We start from the raw sequence: 6,448 nt of genomic DNA, 5'->3' as shown, positions 1-6,448 counted from the left end.
TTGTCGAAACCAAATGTAATTCCCAATCTTAAAGACCCAATTTATATTCACATACATCACAATAACACTTTTAAAATTTACAACATATAAAACCTAAATCCATTTTCTATATTATTGTTTTATATATTATTGGTTCTAACCCCACAACCTTTTTCTATTACTATTGTTTTAATAATAAAAAGTGCTAAAGAAATTCATTCGTATTTAATGTAGTTTGAACTTTGAAAGTCTTTGTGGGAAGTATAAAGATGGTGATGCATGCAAGAGGAAGAAGTGTGAGGTTTTGAGAAAAAGACAATGAGTAATGTTGCTATGGTAGCTTTTTAGGGTATAGTATGCAGTAATTTGGTCACATTTTGTTTTGGCCCTTGGCAATTGCTGGCTCCTTAAAAATAATACCGAGATTCCAGCTTGATTGAAAATCTTGAATATGCCCCTGTGTATATTTTATTCATTTTGTTAGTGATTCACGTTTTGATATGGTTTGGTTGTGAAAGATAATTGCCTCGATATGCTCTGGGTCAATTTGGCAGGTTATACTGTCATGTCTTCTGCTTTGCTAATCCTACAATATTTGTATTTTAACACAATACATATGAATTTAAGAACCACCGCACCAAATCACGAATTTAATATGTTATTGTACAAAACTTTTGATATGTATACTTTCCCTATCAGATGTTTACATGAATTTAAGAACCACTAAAGCATAAATCTAACATGTTATTGTACCAAACACATATAAGCACATGTCCAAAACCAATTGGCTAATCTATATATTCCAAATAACCCTTCATTTCCATTGGATAAGTAGTATGATTATGCAGGGTTATAGTTGTCAAAACCAGTACTATACCTAAACATATTAGACAAACAACAAGTGGCAAAACTTGTTGGAAATATAAAAACATCAAATCCAATTGGAATCTGATAACACATGTTTTTCACAACTTTATATATATAAACACATAACATAAAGATCGGGCATTCAAAGAATTGGCATAACTTCACTTACATGGGCCTCAAGCTTGTGGGTGTGAAGGAGTAAAACTTTACATATAAATTTAGGTCGTGATAATGAGAAAGTGGTTGCACTCTTCCTTTGGAGAAGAGTTAACTTCGTATCGAGTCCTTTTGCCAGACTCAAATCAAACCAATCGTAGTTCATACTTCCCTTTTATAGTTGTAGGATTGTCTCTTCGTTTTCTGTATGAAATCGTTACAAAGTAATGACCTATTGAACTCTTGCTCTCCTTTCCTTTAATGATTGTCATCCATTAAGCTTGGGCTTTGAGTTGTCTATCAGTTGAGATTGGTTCGGTTCCTTGTGCCATTAACGAGTATTTAATTATGGTCGAACTGGGGTAGATACACATAGGTCTGTGAGTATAGTATGTCTTGATATGTTTAGGTCATGTGTTCGATCTATCCCTCTTGGAGTAGCTCTAGATCATATCGTATACTAGACTTCTAATTAATATGATATTGGACACGTAGTCTGTAGTGATTGGTTGAGAGCGTAGGGTACTAACACAACTCCCTTTCTTTAGATCGTTGTTTTTGAAACAGTGGGATGGTGTAAAGAAAGATAATAAATGAGACCACATGGAGAATTAGTGGAAGGTCTTTAGACTTACTTGGTTTGTAGTAGAGGTTGTTACGAACTATATCCCGTTTTGTAAGTTGGATGGCGTTTGTTGCTTAGAACTTTGTTGCGAGTTGATATGTTAGCTTGTGCTTGATAAGCACCCAAAACTGTATTATAAAAACCCGGTAGAGACATAACATTTCGGTTAATTATATGTGCTTAATAATCGTATTTTCGTGCTTTTGCAGGTTTGTGCAACCAACGTAAAAATGAGGATAAAGCCAGTATTTAAGCACAAAATAGTGTGTTTACGTAAAACTTTCCAAGTTAGCTCATGCAAAGCTCACCCACCTAAAGCCCAGGAACTCCAACAGGACGATTCCAAATCAAAAAAGGATTACGTGCAAAGAAGTATCAAACTTCCGAAGCTCATATCTCTTGAACTGGGACTCCGATTTCGGCGAGTGAGCTGTTTAGACGATCAGTGCGACGAACTCTACACAAAGACAGGAAGTTGTAAAAATGTCAAAAGACTGGCCCACCACTAGACGCAGCACGTGGACCTACTATGGGGGCCCACAAGATTGGATGAGTTATTAAGCAAGTCAAGGCAAAATGTGCAAATTATTGGCACAAATTGACACCTTGCATGACATTTATTAAGTTGACTAGATTTTAGGTGCTAACAGTGTAAAAAACTGTAAGGTGTCAATTTATTTTGATTTGGAGATAAGATAGAATTTAATGTGATTAATAGTGGGAGTTGATTCACGCGGGTGAAAGGAGAGAAATCCCTTGAAATGGGCTGATTTGTATTGATTTTTGGACTCCATTCATTCTATTTTGGATGCATGTTATTATTTTTCTAAGTAAGCCTTAGTTTGGTGTAATAGTGTTAATGGTAGCCACTTTAGTTTTCTAAATAAAATTTCTTACTTTCTAGCTTAAAACTTCATCTTTTTGCATTCTTCTTCTTCTTTAATTCAACATGCATCCAACATATCTTTGCATATCTTTCCTAGGATCATGAGCTAAAACCCTCCCAAGGGGAGGGTTAATGATGCTCATGTGAGGATTAGTGCACGTTTTAGGGATATAGAATCACTGCTTAGAGGCTTAGATTTTCTTTGACACCCAGTTACAAAATGACTGAGACCGACAAATTTTTGAGCCTGGAGCTTTAGAAAAGCTAGCGCACACGACCCATTGACACTGGGATCAATCGCGCGCACGAGTCTTGGAGAATCCAAATTTTTATCTTTGTCCAGATGGCGTGAAATGAAACCAAGAGTTGAAGAGACATTTCAGAGATGAAATATCTCGACAACTCCTCATGCTAGCAAGATGGACTCAGAGTACATCTTGCTAGGGATCGATACTCGAATCAGTTTTGGGTTTGTCTATGAACCCGAGACTGATTAGAGATGGGGTAAAGCTAATCTTTGCATGAGTAGGTTAACCCTCTCTTTATCTTTCTCTCTATACTTATTTAAGAAACAACGTGCAAATTTTAGATAACTTGTGTAGTAAATAATCGTTAGGACAAAGAAATCTTCAAAATACCTAATTAAAAATCCTTCTCACGTAGTTCTCTAAGGTGATAGGATTTCAATTGTGATATCATTCTTGTCTTAAGGTTGGAACGAAAATTTTACTCTAAACATACAGATGATTACACGTGAGTAAGGAAATCTTGAGTTTTAGTACGTAGTAGGTTGTGAAAGGCCAATTTCATAAAAAACATAAAAGTGCTAAAGTCAAATGGCACCGCTACCATCCTAAAGACGCAAAGATAATACGTTACAAGCTGGAATTATCTCCAAGGGGACCCCCCCCCCCACTCGTAACCCTCCATCCTTTCCATTTTTCGTTTTTGAGTGCGTTATGTTTGTATTTTCTTCGCGTTTCGTTATTGATCCCGTACTATTGTTTTGTCTCGCTTACAGGAACCATAAACACAGACTTGGAAAAGCATCTATACCAAGTTCTAAGACTTCTGGGAAAATTTCAGCCGCTTGTGGTTTTGTTGGATCGCGTGCGCGGGAAGATTAGTCGCATCTGCGATATCATACCACTCGCGTGCGCTATCATATTAATCGCATGTGCTAGCCATTTGGATCTGTTGCAGTCTGGATTTCAATGCTAGAACAACCTATTCTGTGGCACTCCAGTAGTGGTCTGAGCCCAGGCTCTCTATTTCGAATTAGTCCAGTAACTTCTGGAGTTCAGGATGTTCATAAGTTGAAACGACGGTTTCCTTTCTTTGGCAAAATTGTGGGACGCTTGCAGGTTCCAATTTTTATTATAATTTTGCATGATTCACATGTATTTAGTTATTATTATTATCAACAACTTCTCAGTAATAATCGTGAACTAGTCCCTATTGCACAACCTGTGCCACTCGCTACTGATGAGACAAGCGAGAGTTTCTTAGCTTACATGAACCAATAATCTTAAATACTGACGTCTATCCAACAATTACTTCAACAATTAGCGCAAGAAAAGAGTTAGAAAGGCGTGTTTCTTGGACAAGCAGCTCCAAACCCTAATCCAGCTAACACTGCCTTTGAACTCACCAATACACCTAGTACAAATACTCCAAACCAGGGTGAGGTGAATGCAATCACTACTTTTCGATCTGGCAAAATCATAGACAATCAAATATGTATGCCAAAGAATCAACAAAGGTAACTGGAACTTCCAATGAATCTGTTTCTGATAATGAACCTACGCTAGAAGCATAAATTCCAACCAAGTCACCAACTCAAAAATTGAGAAATGAGCAAGCGGATCCCTATGCCAAATTTCGACCTAAGGCACCGTCTCCTGCTCGTTTGGCAAAAAATAAACCTGACGAAAATTTTGATGAGATAGGGAAACTTTTTAGAATTTGACCATCAACTTATCTTTTCTCGATGCCCTTAAACAATTGCCAAAACATGCAAAGTTTTTGAAAGATATATACACCACAAAAAGGAGAACCAATGTTCCTTAACAAGCATTCCTCACCGAACAGTTCCCTTCCGTCACTGAATCCAATGGTATAGTCAAGTACAAGGACCCTGGTAGACCAACAGTTCCATACACATTAGGTGACAAATATACGGCTATTGCACTACTAGACCTAGGAGCTAGTATGAACTTACTTCCATATTACTTATTCAAACAGCTAGGTCTTCATGAGCTTAAACCTACCACCATGACTCTGCAGTTAGCAAATCATTCCATTAAGTATCCAAAGGGCATTGTGGAAAACGTCCTCGTAAAAGTCTAAGACTTTTACTATCTTGTCGATTTTGTCATTCTAGATACAGAAGTTGCCTGTGACTCCATTTCTATCATCTTAGGGTGTCCTTTCCTAGCAACTGCTAATGCTCTCATAAACTGTACGGATGGTTCCATGACCATGTCCTTCAGAAATCTTTTGGTCGAGGTTAATGTGTTCAAGTTAATGAAACAAATTCCAGAGACTGACATTGATGGTGAGGTTAACATGGTTAACAACCTTGTGCAAGAGTATTTAACAAACTCTTTTCCTGACGATGAAGTACACCAATTTTTTTCCTTTGGTGTTTCTGAATTTGATGTCGATGCTTACACTCAGGAAGTAAACGCGTTATTAGAGTAAATACCACTATTTGACCCTACTACCGTGATGTTGAGCGATTTGGAAGAATATTAATCTGTTTTCTCTGTGGAAGACGACTTTCCTCAAGAATCTTTGATACCCACTCCTCCCACCCCTGACTTAAAGCCTATTCCTTTGGATTTAAAATATGTACATCTTGATCCCAATGGTAGTCACCAAATTATCATATCATCCCAATTGACTGACGATCAAGAATCCCGTTTAATTAATGTCACTCAACAATACCGTTCGGCTATTGGATGGTCTCTCAATGTCATTAAGGGCATTGACCCTAGTGTGTGCACCCATCACATACATCTTGAAGAAAATGCAAAAACGTCACGTGAACCGCAACGTTGTCTAAACCCAGCCATGAAGGATGTGGTAAGGGGGGAATTTTTAAGGTTACTTGATGCGGGTATTATATACTCTATCTCTGATAGTGTTTGAGTAAGTCCAGTCCACATTGTTCCTAAGAATTCTGGCACTACAGTTGTGTGAAATGATAAAGATGAATGCATCTCCACTCGTATCCCAATGAAATAGAGAATATGCATTGACTATCGCAAACTTAATGCAGTTATTCATAAGGATCACTTCCCACTTCCCTTCATCGACCAGATGTTTGAACGTTTAGCGGGTCATGCATATTACTGTTTTCTGGATGGTTATTCAGGCTATTTTCAAATAGTCATAGATCCTACTGATCAATAAAAAACAACGTTCATCTGTCCATTTGGTACATTTGCGCATAAACAAATGCCTTTCAGCCTTTGCAATGCCCCTGGTACATTCCAACGCTGTATGTTTCACATTTTCACTGATATGGTTGAAAATTTTATGGAAGTCTTCATAAACGATTTCTCAATATATGGTAATTCTTTCGATAAATGTCTATCAAACCTTGAAAAGGTTTTTGTGCATTGTGAAGAGAAAAATCTCATCATTAATTGGGAAAATGCCATTTTATGGTTACAAAACAAATAGTTCTAGGACATATTATTTCAAAGGACAGAATAGAAGTTTTTTTTTTTTCCAAATAAGCTAGGGTTCGGCAGACCCCCACCTGTATTAATTTAACTTTTCCTTACATATATAGTTCCACTCTCATCCTTGTTTACAATGTTCTGTACAACAAAATCCAGAGGTTGAGCAAAATGTACAATAGAAAATTCAACATTTTCAACATTTCTATGTAAACTAGCAAAATAATCAGCTATCCTATTCATTTC

Source organism: Coptis chinensis, chromosome 4 (genome assembly GCF_015680905.1).
Source record: "Coptis chinensis isolate HL-2020 chromosome 4, ASM1568090v1, whole genome shotgun sequence".
Classification (NCBI taxonomy): Eukaryota; Viridiplantae; Streptophyta; class Magnoliopsida; order Ranunculales; family Ranunculaceae; genus Coptis; species Coptis chinensis.
The sequence above is the reverse complement of the archived record's forward strand: the minus strand, read 5'-3'. Positions refer to the sequence as shown.